The sequence below is a fragment of the Solanum lycopersicum genome, chromosome 11 (assembly GCF_036512215.1).
Source record: "Solanum lycopersicum chromosome 11, SLM_r2.1".
NCBI lineage: Eukaryota > Viridiplantae > Streptophyta > Magnoliopsida > Solanales > Solanaceae > Solanum > Solanum lycopersicum.
In genome coordinates this window covers 23,171,393-23,188,805 of record NC_090810.1, presented here as the reverse complement: position 1 = coordinate 23,188,805, position 17,413 = coordinate 23,171,393, and the positions used below count along the sequence as shown (strand labels likewise).

The window sequence follows — 17,413 nt, the reverse complement described above, 5'->3', positions numbered from 1 at the left end:
GGCAAGCCATTCGATAACAAGTTAATGAACAAGATTTGTGATCTCTTTGGCTTCAAGTAGCATAAATCTTCTATGTACCATGCTGCCACCAATGGTCTTGCTGAAGCATTCAATAAGACTTTATCCAACCTGCTCAAGAAATTTGTCTCCAAATCCAAACGGGATTGGCATGAAAAATGGAAGAAGCTTTGTGGGCATATAGGACAACATATCACACTCCAACTCAAACAACACCATATTCACTTGCTTTTGGAGTTGAAGCAGTCCTACCACTTGAGCATCAAATACCTTCCTTGAGACTTGCTATTCAAGATGGGCTCACTGAGGAAGAAAATGATCGATTGTGTCTTGTTGAATTAGAAGCACTCGATGAAAAGAGGCTAGAAGCCCAACAAAACCTTGAATATTATTAAGATAGTCTATCTCATGCTTTCAATAAGAAGGTTCGCTTGAGGTGCTTTCATGTTGGAGGCCAAGTTCCCCCTATAAGAAGACCTATCATTTCTTCTCACAAGTCAAGGGAAAATTTACCTCAAAGTGGGATGGACCATATGTCGTACAAGAAACATATTTAAATGGTGCTTACAAGCTTGTTGATGTTGATGGCTTAAGGATCGGTCCTATTAATGTTAAATTCCTGAAGAGGTACTACCCTTGAAGTAAGATGATGCTCCTTAAGATATGAGTCTTAACTACATGTCACTACTTGCCTCAAAAGTATAAACTGTGTATGACACACAAAAAAAACATCACACAGTCCCCCAAAACTACGTTGTGACTTGATCTTCTTCATTGAGGTACATAGGCGCTTAAAATCATATTCTAAGCTCAGTTTCATGAGTGTCAAAAAAAAAGTTCCCATTTGATTTGTTGCATGAAATTCAAAGCAATATGTATTTTATTTTATTTTTTGTCTCATCAAACTTAAGACTTGTACGAAGTATTGAAGGGTCAATGGAGGGGGGAAAACCCTTATAAAATATGAATTCTTATTAGTACGGTTGAAGTCTTTAAATTAGATTAAGTATGCAAATTGAAGTCTTTATATTCTTCAAGTTTATTATTTGAAGTATCCAAATCCCCTAAGTATACAAGTTGAAGTATTCAAATCCTCTAAGTATGAAGGTAAGACTTCAAGTCTGTAAGTAGAAGTCTCCAAAGTCTCCAAATACGCATGTAATTGAATTTCATACCTTAAGGTGGGCGAGGTTTGTCCATTTTGCACCTTAAGCTAGCCTTGTTGCGGATTATCATTCAATAGATCTTTGAATTTATATGCTTTAAGGTAAGACAAACTTGTCCCTTTGCACCTTAAGCTAGGCCTTTTCACGGGTGTATACTTAAAAAATCTTTAAATTTTCATGTCTTAATGTGAACGAGATTTGTCCCTTTGAACCTTAAGTTTGCCTTTTCACTGATGTATATTTAAGAGGATCTTTAAATTTTCATACCTTAAGGTGGACAATATTTATCTCTTTGCACCTTAATCTAGCTTTGTTGCAAATTTATCTTTCAACGAATCTTTAAATTTCTATGTCTTAAGGTGGACAAACTTTTCCCTTTGCCCCTTAAGCTAGAGTTTCCACGAATTTATCTTTAAAAGGATCTTCAAATTTTCATGCCTTTAAGTGGACAATATTTGCACCTTAAGCTGGTCTTTTCACGAGTTTATCCTGCCTCAAGTTGGTTAAGTATTGAAGACATTGTAACAACTTGAATTTATTTTCAAGGCGGAAACATTACACGGTATTTTAGTAAAGATTCAAGTTGATAAAGTGTTCGGGACCTTGTAACACCTTAATTTTATTTTCAAGGCGGGAGCATTATACGATATTCCAATAAAGTTTTATTGTTAAGCATTTGAAACCTTATAACACCTTGAGTTTATTTCAAGGCGGGAGCGTTACATAGTATTCTAGTAAAGCTTCAAGTTGGTTAAGCACTTGGAACCTTATAACCCCTTGAGTTTATTTTCAAGGCTGGAGTGTTACGGTAGTCTAGAAAAATTTCAAGTTGATAAGCATTCAGAGCCTTGTAACACCTTGAGTTTTTTCAAAGCGAGAGTGTTACAGGGTATTCTAGTAAAAAATCAAGTTGGTTAAGCATTCGGGGCCATGTAACACCTTAAGAGTATTATTTATTTATTTATTTTAAGGCAGGGACGTTAAACACATTTTTGTGTGATAAATCTTTCCATTATGTAGCCTCCGTAAAATATAAAATTCTTTTTGTTGATCTACAAAACAAAACAAAAAAGGAGGAAATTACAAGTGAAGGAGAGACTGTTACCCGTCAAGATGTTTGAGACTCGAAAGGTATTAAATCTTAAATCTTGGATATGTTGTAGACCTTTGTGTCTAGATTCGGAATCATCAAGCGGATTGCGATTTCATCATTCCTACGTCAAGACACGAGATTTTTAATAAAGTCACAAATTTTAAAAATGTTAGCATGACAGAATCTAGAACTAACTTCAAATATCATCTTGAAATATTCTAATCGTAATAAATATTGAATTTCGAATATGTTAGAGATCGAGAAGCCTAATTTCTTAAAAATCAAATAATTCATGATTTTGATTTTTCTACAATGAAATATGAATTTTCTACGACAGACACGTGTAGCTGTAAAAAAGTGGGAAAAAAAGAAAAATAAGAGGAAGATTACCTTGAACATTCTCTTTTGTCGTATGCTCGCAATCTATAATTGAAGATAAAATTGTGGAGACAATGTATCTATTTATAGATGTCATGTGGTGGGAATAAAATTCTTCTCTCAATTACAATTTCTTTATGGCTTGGGCAATAAAACATATATATAAATATGAAATTGAGTAGGATTATAATTCCAAGTTGAATTACAATTTCTTTTTTACTAAGGCAATAAAACATATATATCAATATGAAATTGAGTAGGATTACAATTCCTAGTTCAATTACAATTTCTTTTTAACTAAAACAATAAAACATATATATGAATATGAAATTGAGTAGGATTACAATTCCTAATTAAATTATAATTTATTTTTAACTAAGGTGAATTTAGTAACCGGTTAATTCTTCAAGCCCAGTCTCTAAAAGATAAAATATCTCGACAAAACTTGAAGTAGGAGGCATTTGTAATCATTTAAAATTTATTAAATATAAATTTATAAAATAATTTGTCTTATATTATATTCGTAAATATATTAATCCAAATAAATATTGTGCATTGATACAATTGAGTTGAATATCTAAATTCAATAAATATGAATTTAATTAAAGACCAAATTAATTGATTTGGGATACAATGGATGAACCCTATTTGTTAAGCCCAATTTCATCTCATTCTAGAGCTCATCTTGGCGCCACATATGCAAATGACGTGGCATGCCAAAAAAAAATAAGAAACCAATAGAATCATGACATGCGTCAAAGATGACAAGTCCGCTCCATAAAGTTCATATATCATTTCACTTAAATCTGATTGGTCGAATAGAATCCTATTCCAATAGCAACTCTCTATTCTAAAACTATAAATAGGGGTCCTCGTAATTCAAAAAAGAGACAGAAAATTCTGAACAAGAAGCAAGAGAAAATTCATGGTACAAACGTCATTTTATTCTCTACAAAGCTATAGGTTTAAAAATTCAAGTTCAAAAACTATCAAAATCAAGATCATCGAGATTCAAGAACAAGCTCGAAACCCTTTAATTCAAATAAAATTTAAGATCAAGATAAAGTTCAAGTTCATTAGAGATTCAAGAATAAGCTTTAAAGCCCTTGAATGTACATTTGAAAAGGCAAATTCAGAGAAATCATAGACATTGTAACACTCGCATTTGTAATAATAAAATTGATTGTTTCTATAATTTTTCGTTCTTGATTATTGTTTTCATGACACAAATTTTATTGTCTACAAAAACATCCAACGGAAAGGAAACACCAACATTTATTCAACTGAGTTGCTCATCTTTATGGTAAATATCAGAATCATACACCTACGGATTTCATTATATATGCATCTAAAACAAAGAAAACATTGTACATTGCAACTTAAACAGTTATGTAAATAGAACAATAGGGTTCATGAATGTTAGGGACGAGTCAACTCGACCATTCGAAATGAAAATTTAATCCGTTGATTCAAAAATAAATAAAGAAATCAATACAAACATATAACTCAACAAATAGCTCATCATTAGTAAAACATAGTATTCCAAATGAAAATTGATGAAGGCTTATTATCTTTGGGCTACTGAGCAACATTTCTCAATCATAATTTATCTTCTAAATGCTTAATTTAGGATTAGAATCAAGACATGAATCTGTGTAAGATTTAACTACACTTCAAAAAAAAAAACTACAGGAAAATTAAGCTATAATGCTGAAAATACATTCAAACAGAACAGGAGAAATTGAATGAGAGGAAATTACCTTTTCAGAAGCAGGGAGGGAGACTAGCACTGAAGCTTTTACACCATTAAGCTTAACTCGGGGAAGAAGCGAATCAATACAAATAAAAACAAGCACTAGATTTTCATCATTTCAATCTAAAATATAAATAATTTTCTGTTAAAATTCCCTCATATCCAACTTTTCTCCTTGAGATCTATGAGGACATAACGCCCATTTATAGGGAAAGCGTGGACGATTTGAGCAAAACCATTGGATTATTTGAATCCATTGCTCCTTTTCGAGGCTACAGTAAAAGCACATTGTGCAGCCTTGTAGGATGACGCGGAAAAGTGCTCCGCCATTTTGAATCCCTACTGATGCTGATGGGTCATAGATCACAGCTTTTTCCCCATTTTGTCGGATTGATTTGTCTGCTGTTCTTTGCGTCTGAAAGAAGAGAACGTAGGCTGGGTCGATTTTATTGTTGTTCTTTTGAACGCTATTATATATATTTATTACTTACTATAATAGAAATGACTTGTTTCAGTATGTGTGTTTAATGTATTCTATTTCAAATTTGAGGGTATATTTGTCTTTTCAAAAAGCTTAGTGTTTCTCTGGAGGTGTCTTGAATGTGTCACATCATTGTTTACGTATCCCTTCATCTTCACTTTTTCCATTGTTTTTGTTTTTGCATCAATTCCTTGTTGTTAGTGAACAATTGTTCCTCTTCTTTATCTGGGAAGTTTCTTCCATCGTCTACTCAAAAATCTCAATATTCGTTCAGGTAATGAACAATTAAAATTGATTTTTGGCTCAGTTTGATAATCTTGAGAAAAAAATAGATTTAAGTCTGCTATGATGTTTTGATTTTTTCGCTTTTTTATATTAACAAATATCAATTTTTGATTTCTCCCATCTATTTCTGGCTGGTGTGTTGTTATTTCACATTGTTTTGTTCATGAATTCGATCTGGGTCTCTTCATACTTGTAATTTTTTTCAATTTGAGTTTGTTGTTGATGTTCAATTTTGTCTTTTGCTTGGGATAAATTTTGCTGTTTCATTTTTTCATTCGCCAATGTTGCGTTTCAATGTTTTTTTGTCACATGCAGTAACTAATTTGGCCTTCTTTTGGTTCATATGGATTTTTGGTGCAATTAAAGAAGAAAAAAATTCAGGACAGATTTATTTCCTAGCGAATCAACTTTTTGGTTAGCTTGGCATTATCAATGGCCACCATCATTTCAAGGGAGCATTTTAGAAAAGAAAAAAATGATGAGATATTAAAACTAACCATCTTGTTTCTTGTTCCTAACTTCATGTATGTTTTTGTATCTATGTAAATGGTGTATCAAGTCATTGTCAACTGAGTTGACCTTTCTGTAGGTGAAACCCTAAAATTTCTACAGGTGAGACCCTCAAATTAGCAAGTTCACTTTGTATGCTCTTTTGTTTCATGAAAATGTCTTTGTAGTGTTGATGTAAGTCGTAGCACCATAAGTCGTGTTGTTTTGTATAGAAAAGGAGAATACTAAAAGAAAGTTGAAAAGGTTCATGCACAAGCTGATCAGTTTGAAAACAGGTTGAGAGAATAATAAGAGGAATTTGAAATGAAGAGTAAGGACAAAATAGATTTCATAGCGCATATAGGTGAAATCGAGAAAAGAGTATTTGATTAGATTAGAAGGTTGACAAGGTAAACATTTGATATGTTTTACTTTTTTTTATAATATAATAAGTAGTTTATTTGCATTCTTTTCTCTTTTCTTTTTAATTTTATTATCAAATGTCTTAATTAATTGCTAAAGTAGTGAATCTAGCATACGGAAGTTCACTATAACATATTCAACAATAATGCATAGATGAAATTTCATGTATTGCATTTTAAGATAGGATATCTTTTATTTAAGCATTAAAACAATGAAGGAAGAAAAGACTCTCATCACAAGTGTGATGATTGGTTCTTCCTTATATTGAACATTTTAAGATCTAAGAATTACATTTTTCATGCCTCAATTACTATGTTTATTGACTATGGTAGCCCAATTTGGCGATAATCCCAACATCGCTATTGACATGCCGATTGAATATAAATATTCAATGTGATTAAGTTTATATCGAGATCAAGATACTAATAGTTCATTAGAATATAGTAATGTTAGTTGTAAACTTGAAGGAGAGTTTAGAGGTGGAGTCAATGGTGTCACGCTTTGTCACCACACAACAAAGTAGATTTCGTTACCCTCCCAATCCAGTTTACTTCACTTTTCATGTAATGTATGTATGTATCTCTTTCATTTTGGGTTTACTATCCTACTGTGTGCTTGGTTGCTTTTAGTTTGATTTCAACTTGTTTTTTTTGTTTAATCAAATTTATGTCTTCCGAGATATTTATATATGTTTGTATTGTTTGTTTCAACTGAATTTGGAGCTTTTTGCTTCTTCCACTATTTTAGTGTTTGGTTTTACAATTGTGCTTTGACATAATCATTAGGCTTAGATTCTTGCTATGATTAACAATGTATCTTTCTCATGTATACGGTTAAGTGAGTATATGCCTTAGTTGGATGAATCTCCTTAATGATAACTTTGCAATTGTAATGAAGTTTTTTCATTCTTCTGTTGCAAGAATCAGGATTATACTTCGCCTGTGAATGCATCTCCTTAGAATTTCACATTCTATGTGGTTATTAACCTGCTCCACAACATTCACTCGTAGGAGTCCCTTTAGACATTTGGGTAAAAAACTCTTAGAAAAAAAGAAGACATCTTCATGAACGAAAATATAATGAATCTGGAAAAAAGATATCACCAATCTTAATGGTAGCTTACAGATGTTTTTACTTGATAGTTGAGCATTACAAGTGTTATATTTCTCTTGTTATAATCCGTGGATATTTATGTAATTGACCGCAACTTAATTAATATTAGTTGTGGCATGTTCTTTTCTTGGCCGGTATTGGGTTAGAATGTAGTGAACTCAAAAATAGTGTTTAAAAGAATGGTATTATCCATGTATGAGAGACAAGAATGCTCCTAACAGGGCTGAGGAGAAATTGAAAAACTGTTGCAGGTTATTACAAAGCTACTGAAAAAGATAGGGAGATTTATTAGATTAAAACTTTGATTGGTGTGAAGGGAACTCTGACTTGCTATAAAAAGACATGTATAGCTAAATATTCCACTTTGAACTTGAAGTAATTTTCCATTATCTGCAGATACTTTTTTTCAAATATCGTAATGTAGGCAAGATGCAACACTATATAGTGCAACATGTAAATGAAATACGTGTGTCTCTCTGTATACAAGCATTTAGCTCGCAAATATTTTTCAACGTCGGGACCGTGCTTGCACGTGCCATGTCTACCTAGTATATATTAGAAAAGGCTTGTTTCAACATGTCTGTTTCACTTCTCTCAAGGGTAGTTTTGTGATTTCATTTTCTAAAAAGTATACGTGTCTTTGTCCTAGCTTAACAATTTTTGTCATTTCAGTTCCTTATTCTGATGTGTCTTCTCCACCGTGTGCACATCAATGTTAAGTTTTCTCTTCAGCATTCTCCAGTGTGATTTTTACATGATTCAGTTGAGGTTTTTTTTTGTGTCATCTTCCTCTTCGTCAAAATCAAAGTTCCAAATTTGATCTGGATGCGAAAGTGTTTTCTTACTTTTTTTATTTGAATTTGTTATTGATGTTGGATTATCCTTTTGGTTGGGTGATTATGCTTCCATGTATTATTTTAGATTATTAGAAAACTACATCCTTGGTGTTCAAACACAATTTTCATATTCCAAAATTAACACTTCATCAACTCAAATTTTAAATTTACAGCGTAACAGGAGCTAATGTACCCAACAGCCAAAGTTGTAAAAGAGATTGATATCAATAGAAAAATATCAAGAGAAGCAAAATCTGTAAATAAAAGTTGGTTTCTTTTTACATACCCCTTTGGTGGAGCTATGACGATGACTCTTTGGCTTCTTGATTCCAGTCCTGTGAGCCTTGTAGGACTGATTGTGTGCAGTATGATTCTTTGACTTTCCATTTTTTCTTCGATCTAACAATCGAATATCCAGAGATAAGAAAAGAGCAGAAATCAGACAAAATTTAGCATCCAAATTGCAGTTTTAACTAACCTTTTCTACTATAAGAGTAAAGTAATTCATGTGTTTTCTCACATGCACTAATTAGTTTGGTCTTTTTTCTTCGGAATTTTGAGTTTTTTTATTTTAGTTGGGTTTTTTTTAATCAAAAACCTTTTGAACTTCCTCTGTTCATATATGAGTTCTCCATCAAAATCAGTTTTCTAGGCTGTTGTGGTTTAGCTTGGAGTTTAAGGATGTTCAATTATTCATACTCGAATGGACTTACTGATCTAGGGTAACAGAAAGATAACATCATCTATTGCTCCAGAAGTAGAATACAAATGAAAAATTGCATTTAACAAAACTAAATTCGATTGAAACCCAAATTCCTATACATACACATGAACAATTCTCCCACATAAAGAATCTCATAACCCCACACAAGCCTTAAGAACAAATGAGAAAGTGAAATAGTCAACACTCACATTGTAACTACGCATTTGAATTAAAGAACAACCTTACAGCTACTCCATATAGCAACTTCTTGCTGATCAATGGAGCTAAAAATCTCTCCCAAAATTTAAAAATAACTTGTAGATTTGATGAAATTTTAATTCAATCCGAACAAGCTCTAAATTATGGCGCTTTATATTAATTTTTTGGGACATGAATTTTGTATTAGTAATTGATTATGAAATATATTAGTGTAGGCAAATTAAGTTCATTGAACAAGGTATAAGTTAACCGAGAAAGTGCGAGTAGCGAGGGAGGTTTATTGGTTAAGTTGTTTGAGCTCAGTTGGAGAGGGGAAATGGTGGAGCAGGGTAGTCTTGAAAATTTCTGAAATGCTATTTAACCTTGTATATTTTTCTATTTCATACCATTCTTCTTCCGTTAATGATGTTGATTTGCATATTTCAACCTCAGTTTTCAGTCATGATAGAAAAGTTGAATATCAACAAAATCGACATGAGCAGAAGAATGAACCTGTAAAGTCCAAGTGGTAGATAGAGATCATCCTCGAACAACCAGTGAGGGAAACAAGAAATATCAATTGATGATATTACAAGATGAAGAGATATTTGCCACTAAACTAACAAATAGCCATCTATTTTCACAAATCATTTTGTAGTTAAATTGATATGTTACATACTATTTTTAGTTTGCTTTTTACTCGCTCTAAGAATTGTGAGGTTTCTTTTTAATTAAATTTGGCTATTGATAGATTTGATTTCGCGCTAGAGTTCTGTTCGGTTGCTTGTGAGTTTTGATGTGGAGCATTTATTGTCACTCTAAATTTATGTTTTACTCTTTGCTTAATAGGCATAATTTGTGTTATATGAAAGTTACAGTTTGGATTGAATGTTGTTGATTTTCTTTGTGGAATTAGGGAAAGTTGATTTCTGAGGTTTCTTTTTAGGTAAAGTTGGTAATTGATTAATTTGATTCCACGCTTGAGTTCAATTCTCTCGTCTCTGTGTCATTTGAGCAGGGGGTGATTATGGTTTTCTTAAAAAAAACCCATTGTTTCATTTTTCTGATTTACTTTTGTGTCGTAACAACTTTTTGGAACCTGCTAAATTGAAAGAATCTAATCTCCAAAGCTTTTCAAATTGATAAGTGAAATTTTATGTAAATTTTTTCAGTTAAACCTTACTTGCTACATTTGATAGTGTTAGTTGGAATATTGTTGCCTTTGAGTTTTGGTTTGTAGAAGTGCTTGATTCTTTATACAAATTTTCATTTCTTGAAAATATATTTAAACTTTTTCATTGTGTCTTTGTTATTATATTTGTTTCTTATGATTTTTGAAATATTAACTAAATATTTTTAAAAATTATGACAATGGGACACAAAGATTATGAATAAATCTAAGTTTTAGTCTTTTTTGTTTTGTAGGCATAATTTGTGTTATTGGAAAGTTATTGGTTGGGTTGGATGTTGTTGATTTTCTTTGTTAAATTTCCGGAAAGTTGAATTGAAATTTGTATAGATACCAATCCATTTAAGAAATGAAATCTGTCACTTTAAAACCATTGTTGTGTAAGGCTTAAGATGACATAGGATAAGCGAAATCATGGAAGTATTCAGGGACGGCCAGTGGAGGGATCATAAAATATTCTAACTCATTGTACTTCTCAAAGTATCCTTACACTATTCTTACCACACATATGATCCATTTTTCATAACTATTCTACCTAACTATTAACTCTTTACTTTCTGCGAGATATTCTTGCCATCGTGATAAATGGTAGCCCTCCATCATGTGTCTCAAATGGGAGCAGAACTCAAGAATTCACCATCATCGACTATCAGTAAGTACATTTTACGTCCCAACTTTCAAAACTGAAAATTGTGATCTAAGCCTCGCGATGTTAAGACATGTACATCAACTAATATTTGATACAATAAAATGAAGCAATCATATTTTCCTTTATTGTTACATACCAACTGTTTTATCTTCCCCGTATATATTATAATTGATATACATTTTAGGTTTGCAAGTTGAATTCTGTTAATTATTTGGTTAATCTAATCAAACATATCTTTAGCGAGCAAGCTTTATGCAATAACTAATTGATTAATTGACATGTTACAGCTGTCCAATATAACTCTGATCCACACTATACGTCCTTCTATAGTTGCTTATATATAATAAGTTTCCTTGGATAAGAGTGAATATCCAAGCTCTTCGAGTCATTTCAGACCTGTCTTAGAAATCGTCCCTTCGTTCCTTAAAGTACCTTTTTTGTGGAGGACAACAACTCCAATTGCTAAGAAGATTTTCATTGCAAAATATTTATGAATGGATAAGCTTAGCATGGGGTAATGCAATTAAAAAAGCAAAAAAAAAACTGTTTCAGTATTAACACAAAGAACTTTCCTAACAAACCTTCAGTTTTAGATGGGAGCATCTCTTGGCTTAAGCGGGCCACATCAGCAGCTGCAGCTGCTGCTTTTGCAGCAACAATAGCTTTTTCCGCGAAACTTGGTCTTCCCTTAGAGCACTTCTTTCATGTTTTTCTTCCATTACAACCTTGCGAATCTAGGACTTTAAACGGGGTATAATAGTATGCTAGCAAAAGTGATTACCATTTTTAGTTGGGTGGTAACGATACCAGCAATATAATACATAGGCTAGAAGCATAATTCTAAAAGATCGATTCGAAACCTGAATTAAAATCATCGTTCAATAATTTAAATATTAGAATCGAACAGAATGATGAAATGGAAGAGTCGAACGATTGGTTTTTGTTACTGGTGAGTTGATCGCTAAATAGTGAAATATATCAACACAAATTCATGCATTGTCACTTCTCCATCGACCATACGAAATGTTTCAAATATCAGAGAAAGGTACACTCAACAAATACTCAGGGTCACTATTTGTATTCCATGCTAAATGTGTCATATCTTAGAGCAAAACCACATTCACTAGATACTCGTGAATAGTCAAATATAAAAAAAAACCAAAAACTTTACTAGATTGGTGATAAATCAAAACTTCAAAACTAACTAATGTGATTTTGCTCTATCGGAGTACACAATTTTAGTGTGATTTCTACTATAGATAACGATCCACGTTCTCCTTCCTCCTATTATCTCCATGATTAGTAGCGGTTCAATCACATTATTATGCACTGTTTTGATTACTGGTGAAGAGCTAAATACTCCTAAATATGTTATGGCTCGTGGGCATTCTTCTCTCACTGCACTAACAATGCTAGAAAGCAGTAAACACAACCTTAAGCAAATCATGACAAAGGAAGACTAAAAGGTATTGTCTCCACAAAACATCCAATTGTTAGCCAACAATATATCTCTTGATGCATCACAAAATTTCAATTGTTAAAATAACCAAAAGGAAAATGTTAGCTACACACAAAAGAAGTAAAGCTACCGCTAGGATGCCAGACTATCAAGTTGACCTTGTCTTTTGCTATGTTTAAATGCTTAAAGAAATGAGTCTTTCGTACAGAAGGATTGTCTTCTCTACTTTTCAATAGCTAAGTGTTGGTTATCATGTGTGAAACCAATAGAAGTCTTGATACTTCAATATTTGCTTGTTAGTGTATCACATATTTTAAACTCATTTTCTACTTTTTTCAATATAAAGACTTCTGTATGCTTTCTCTTTTATTTTTTGTAACCCATGTTTCCTCGAAAGTTCACCAATTGAATAGTTTATACTTAGATTTGAATCAGTAAGCCTTTCCATAGTCAAATATTCTATTGATTTAAATCCAATGATTATATGTCAATATCATAACATGATAATTTGTCTTTTTGTTTATCAGTCTAGTACTTTTTTGCAATATGGTTGGCAACACCCTTTTGGCCGCTCAACTTACTACATTGTTGATGGTGTACACTTTTGTTGTCGATAGCAACTTTGCTGCCTACTTCTTAGAAATTTACAGGTTGCAACCACTAATAAATTCTTAAATAGTCCAGTACTATACTCCACATGTACTCCTCCCCATAACTACATGCAAAATTCATTTCTCAGTCTTATTTTACAGATACTTCCAATCTAGCGCTGAGTAACACAGTAAAACAGTCAAAATGGCAGCATTCTATAAATACTGTACAATGTATCTATCCAATCGAACTAACAGAGTCATGGCAACAAACAATATGTATATATATGTGCGCGTGTCTGCTTCTGTCTCCATGTGTACACCACCCTTATTAAATCACAAAAAACTGAACACAAAAATTTAACAATGTTGAGCCCGTGCTTGCACGGGCAACTCTTGCCTTGTATATTATAGAAAAAGGTTAAAAATGCCCTTTTCCCTTGTAATATTATGAACCTCGTATAAATATATTATAGGAATAAGGATCTGAAAAATATTCAATTTTGATCGAATTTGTTATTGTGATACTAAACTTTCATGACGATCTTTTATTTCCCTAGACTATTTAATACAATATATATATATATATATATATATATATATATTTATACACACGTGGACATAATAAATAATGCAAAATTATAAATATTAATGTGTCCACGTGAGCACATATATATCTTTAAAATACATTATTAAATAGTTCATGGAGATAATTGATACTTATGAAAGTTTAATATCGCAATAACAAATTCAACCAAAGTTGAAATATTTTTCAGATTCTTATTCCTATACTATATTAAAAAAATATATATCATTTATAACAACAATATTTTTGTTTCACTTGATCACTTTTAAGTAATACAATTTTAATACATATTACAAAGATTAATTTTTTATTCACATATGGTAAAATTTTTACGAATGGATAATACATTTATTGCACATTTTAATTTACTTATAATACAATCTTTCAATTTACTAAACAAGTGTATATAAATTTAAAAAACAATCACAATACTTATATTTTACATGTATAATTTATTTTAAATACATATAGCAGACTTAGTATTGATATGCATTTTTACTAGGTGCACGGCCCTACGTTGTAAAATTGTTGTGAGTTGAATGCAAGGATAGTGCATACATGGAGAGACACTCACGTATAGATATAGATATTATAATGTCAGTTATTTCGTTTATTGTCATGGTTGTGTTATTTACATTCCACGCTATTATTTTTCAGTCTAGACAGAAAGTATCTGTGAAATAATACGGAATATAAATTTAGTATGTAGATATGAGGAGTAAATGAGAATTATAGTAGCATATCATTTCAAAATTTATGAGTGATTGCAAAATCTAATTAACTGACAATTTCCAAGAAACAAGCAGGCAGCAGAGTCCAAGCTATCAACAACAGAAGTGAACGCCATCTACATTTGTAACAGTTGAATGGATAAAAGAGTGGTGCAATGCAGAAAAGTAGTACAAATTATGTTAATAACAAAAGGAGAAAGCATCAGTTGTAGAAGAAATGTTGACAATATATATGCTAAGTTGCATAATTTGATTATTTTGTTAGGAAGAAAATGAGTGTTATATTAACATAAAATAGGATATTTGACTATTGAGGCATCTTATTGGGATTCAAATCTAGGCATAAAGTAATGACTTTTTAACACAAAGCCCTACCAGTTATGTTATAATAGCGACATAACAATTGTACTTGACAAGATCCATTACAAAACAATAGTACTATCCAAATCAGACACTGGACATATTTCATAGTTGTTCAAAAGTGATCAACCCAAGACACTTTTATATGATGTTTTCTAGTCTAGTAGATCATCAAAATCCTTTCAAAGAATGCAACTACACACAAGAAACAAAACACTATTATTGATTCTGAAGCCAGAAGGGGTCATGGAATAACCAAATAAAACATAACATAAGAATCCATATAAGAAAAATTACCAAAACATCAATAAAGCACAAGAACAAGAAGTTAAACTCTAAATACAGAAACTTAATCAAAACATTACTATAATCATATATTACATAACATAAAGTATAAAGAGTGAAACTTTAGCGAGGAAAAGAGTCAAATCTGTGAAGGACTTTACCAAAAGAAGCCCAAAAAATGCGAGAAGAGAAAGAATGAGAAGAAAATCAAACATAAGAAGTGAGTTTAAAAGGGGATACTTAACAGAAAGATTGAAAAGGCAGATGCAAGCAATTTTTGCACTTTTTCAATTATTCCTATAGGGACCTAGCAACACATATATTGACTAACTCCATTCATTAAACTTAGGCAATGCAAGAAATTTCTGCACTTTTTGAGTTATTCCTCTATTGGGATTCCAACCTCGATTCCCAATTTCCCCTCAACTATTTCTCAATCGTTAGGTCATTCCCTTGCGACTAAAATTCATATGTTGCTATTTTTGTTTTGTCGGAACATCATAAAGAGATAAAAGAGATACTAAAACCAAATAAATATAGTATGGTAATGCATAAGTTGAACGCAATATCGTTGGGATCTAATGGGGAAAATTTTCAATTTCATTGCCTAGAAGCTACGAAAAAACTCCAAAATAAACTCATATGAGCCCAAAAAACTGATACCCAACTAAAATAAAGAAACCCATAATGTTAATTCTGACGGCAAAACATCACATTAATTATTGCATGTGAAATACACAACAAAAATCTGAATGCAGTTTCCTAACAATCCAAAATAGAATAGGAAAATCACCCAACCCAAATTGATATCATAACAATCAAAATTATTGGGATTTTCAAAACACAAGAAAAATCAAATTCAATAACAAACCCTAATGAAAGAAGAAAGTAGTTACATACCGAGATCAAATTTTGAATATTCACACACCCAATCAAATATGGTCAAAGAAAGATAAAATGGTGAAATATGTCTCAACTTCATTATGAGGAAAAGAAAGATGATACAAAAATCTCAATGAAAAAATGAAAGAGTCTAACCTGCATATAATGTCGAAAAAACGGTGGTGTATAAATGATGAAGACACAGAAAATAAATTGACTATACAGATAGAAGACACGTAGCTATAATATGGAGCTTAAAAGACAAGGATGATAACACAGAAAGAAGACAAATAACTATAATATAAAGCTAAAAAGACTGAAATACCATTTAGAATAATAAAGTAGGTATGTTGAATCAAGCCACTTCTAATACAGATGGATGACACGTAGCTATAATATGGAGCTGAAAAGACAAAGGATGATAACACACAAAGAAAACACGTAACTATAAGATAAAGCTAAAAAGACTTAAATACCATTTAAAATAATAAAGTAGGCATGTTGAATCAAGTCACTTCTAATATAAAAATAAAAATAAAAATAAAAGTAAAGAGTAATAAATAATAAAAAGAAAGAAAAAAATATCACTAAAATTAATAATTATTTAATAAAAAATAATAATTTTTTCTATTGGGGTAAAGTGAGGAAAAATTGTTATTGCGTATTTGCTGGACTGGAGAAGTGGGCTGGCTGGGAGAAAATGGAAAAGTGAGATTGGCCCAAATTTGGTTTCGACTCTAAGGTAAAAAAAAAGGTCTAAAATTTTAATTTCAAAATGGTTAGATGGATTACAATTATAACCAATTAACAAGCTTAGCCAAATTGAATATAATTCATAAATTTGGGTAAAATTAAATAAGATGAATTACTATCGATTAACTAAGATTCTTAATTTTAATAAAATAAAATGATTAACTTAATTATGAACTAATTAATTTAACATTATAACCATAATGTGAATCAAACTAAATTACTCCCTCCGTTTCAAAAAGAGTAAAAAAAAATCCCTTTCCTTTTTTAGCAACACTGTAACTTTAACTTTTCACGTGACATGTTTAAGACCACAAGATTAAAGGACATTTTGATACATTTGATATAACTTTAATTTAGAACCACAAGATTAAAAAGTTTTCTTTCTTTTCTTTAACTTCGTTTCAAGTCAAACTAGGTCATCCTTTTTTAAAAGGAGGGAATAACAAAATATTTAACTAAAACATGAGATATTTTGTGATGATTTTAAAATACTTATAAAATATACTAATTATGTACATAACTATTAATATTATATTTATTGTTTTAAAAATTATAAAATTGACAAAAATAACTTAAAAATATTTTGAATTTCATAAAAATTAATTAACTCAGGATTATAATAGTTGCTTTAGAATAGACTAATTTAATAAAACATTTTAAAGAAATAAGATTTTCAATATATATATATATATATATATATATATATATATATATATATATAGAGAGAGAGAGAGAGAGAGAGAGAGAGAGAGAGAGGCATATTTATTATTGAAAAAGTAAATAAATGTTGAAGTTACTTTCAAAATAACTTGAAAATATTTTGGATGTTATAAAACTAATTACTCCCTGCATTTTATAAAGAAAAACCTAGTTTGATTTGGCACGGAGTTTAAGAAAATAAAGAAGACTTTTGATCATGTGGTCCTAAATTAAAGTTATGTCAAATGGCGGGAAAAGTGCGAGGTACATTTCTTAGGCCATATTATCATCCAA

General features: G+C 31.1%; 1 long non-coding RNA gene across 1 annotated transcript; it reads right to left on the bottom strand.

Moving 5' to 3' along the window:
- Positions 1 to 14,128: 14,128 nt before the first annotated feature.
- On the bottom strand, positions 14,129 to 16,700 carry LOC112940353 (uncharacterized). The gene is made up of 2 exons (XR_003244362.2): positions 15,686 to 16,700; positions 14,129 to 14,695 (listed from the first exon to the last, which is right to left on the bottom strand). It is a non-coding gene; the product is annotated as an uncharacterized lncRNA (long non-coding RNA).
- Positions 16,701 to 17,413: the final 713 nt, after the last annotated feature.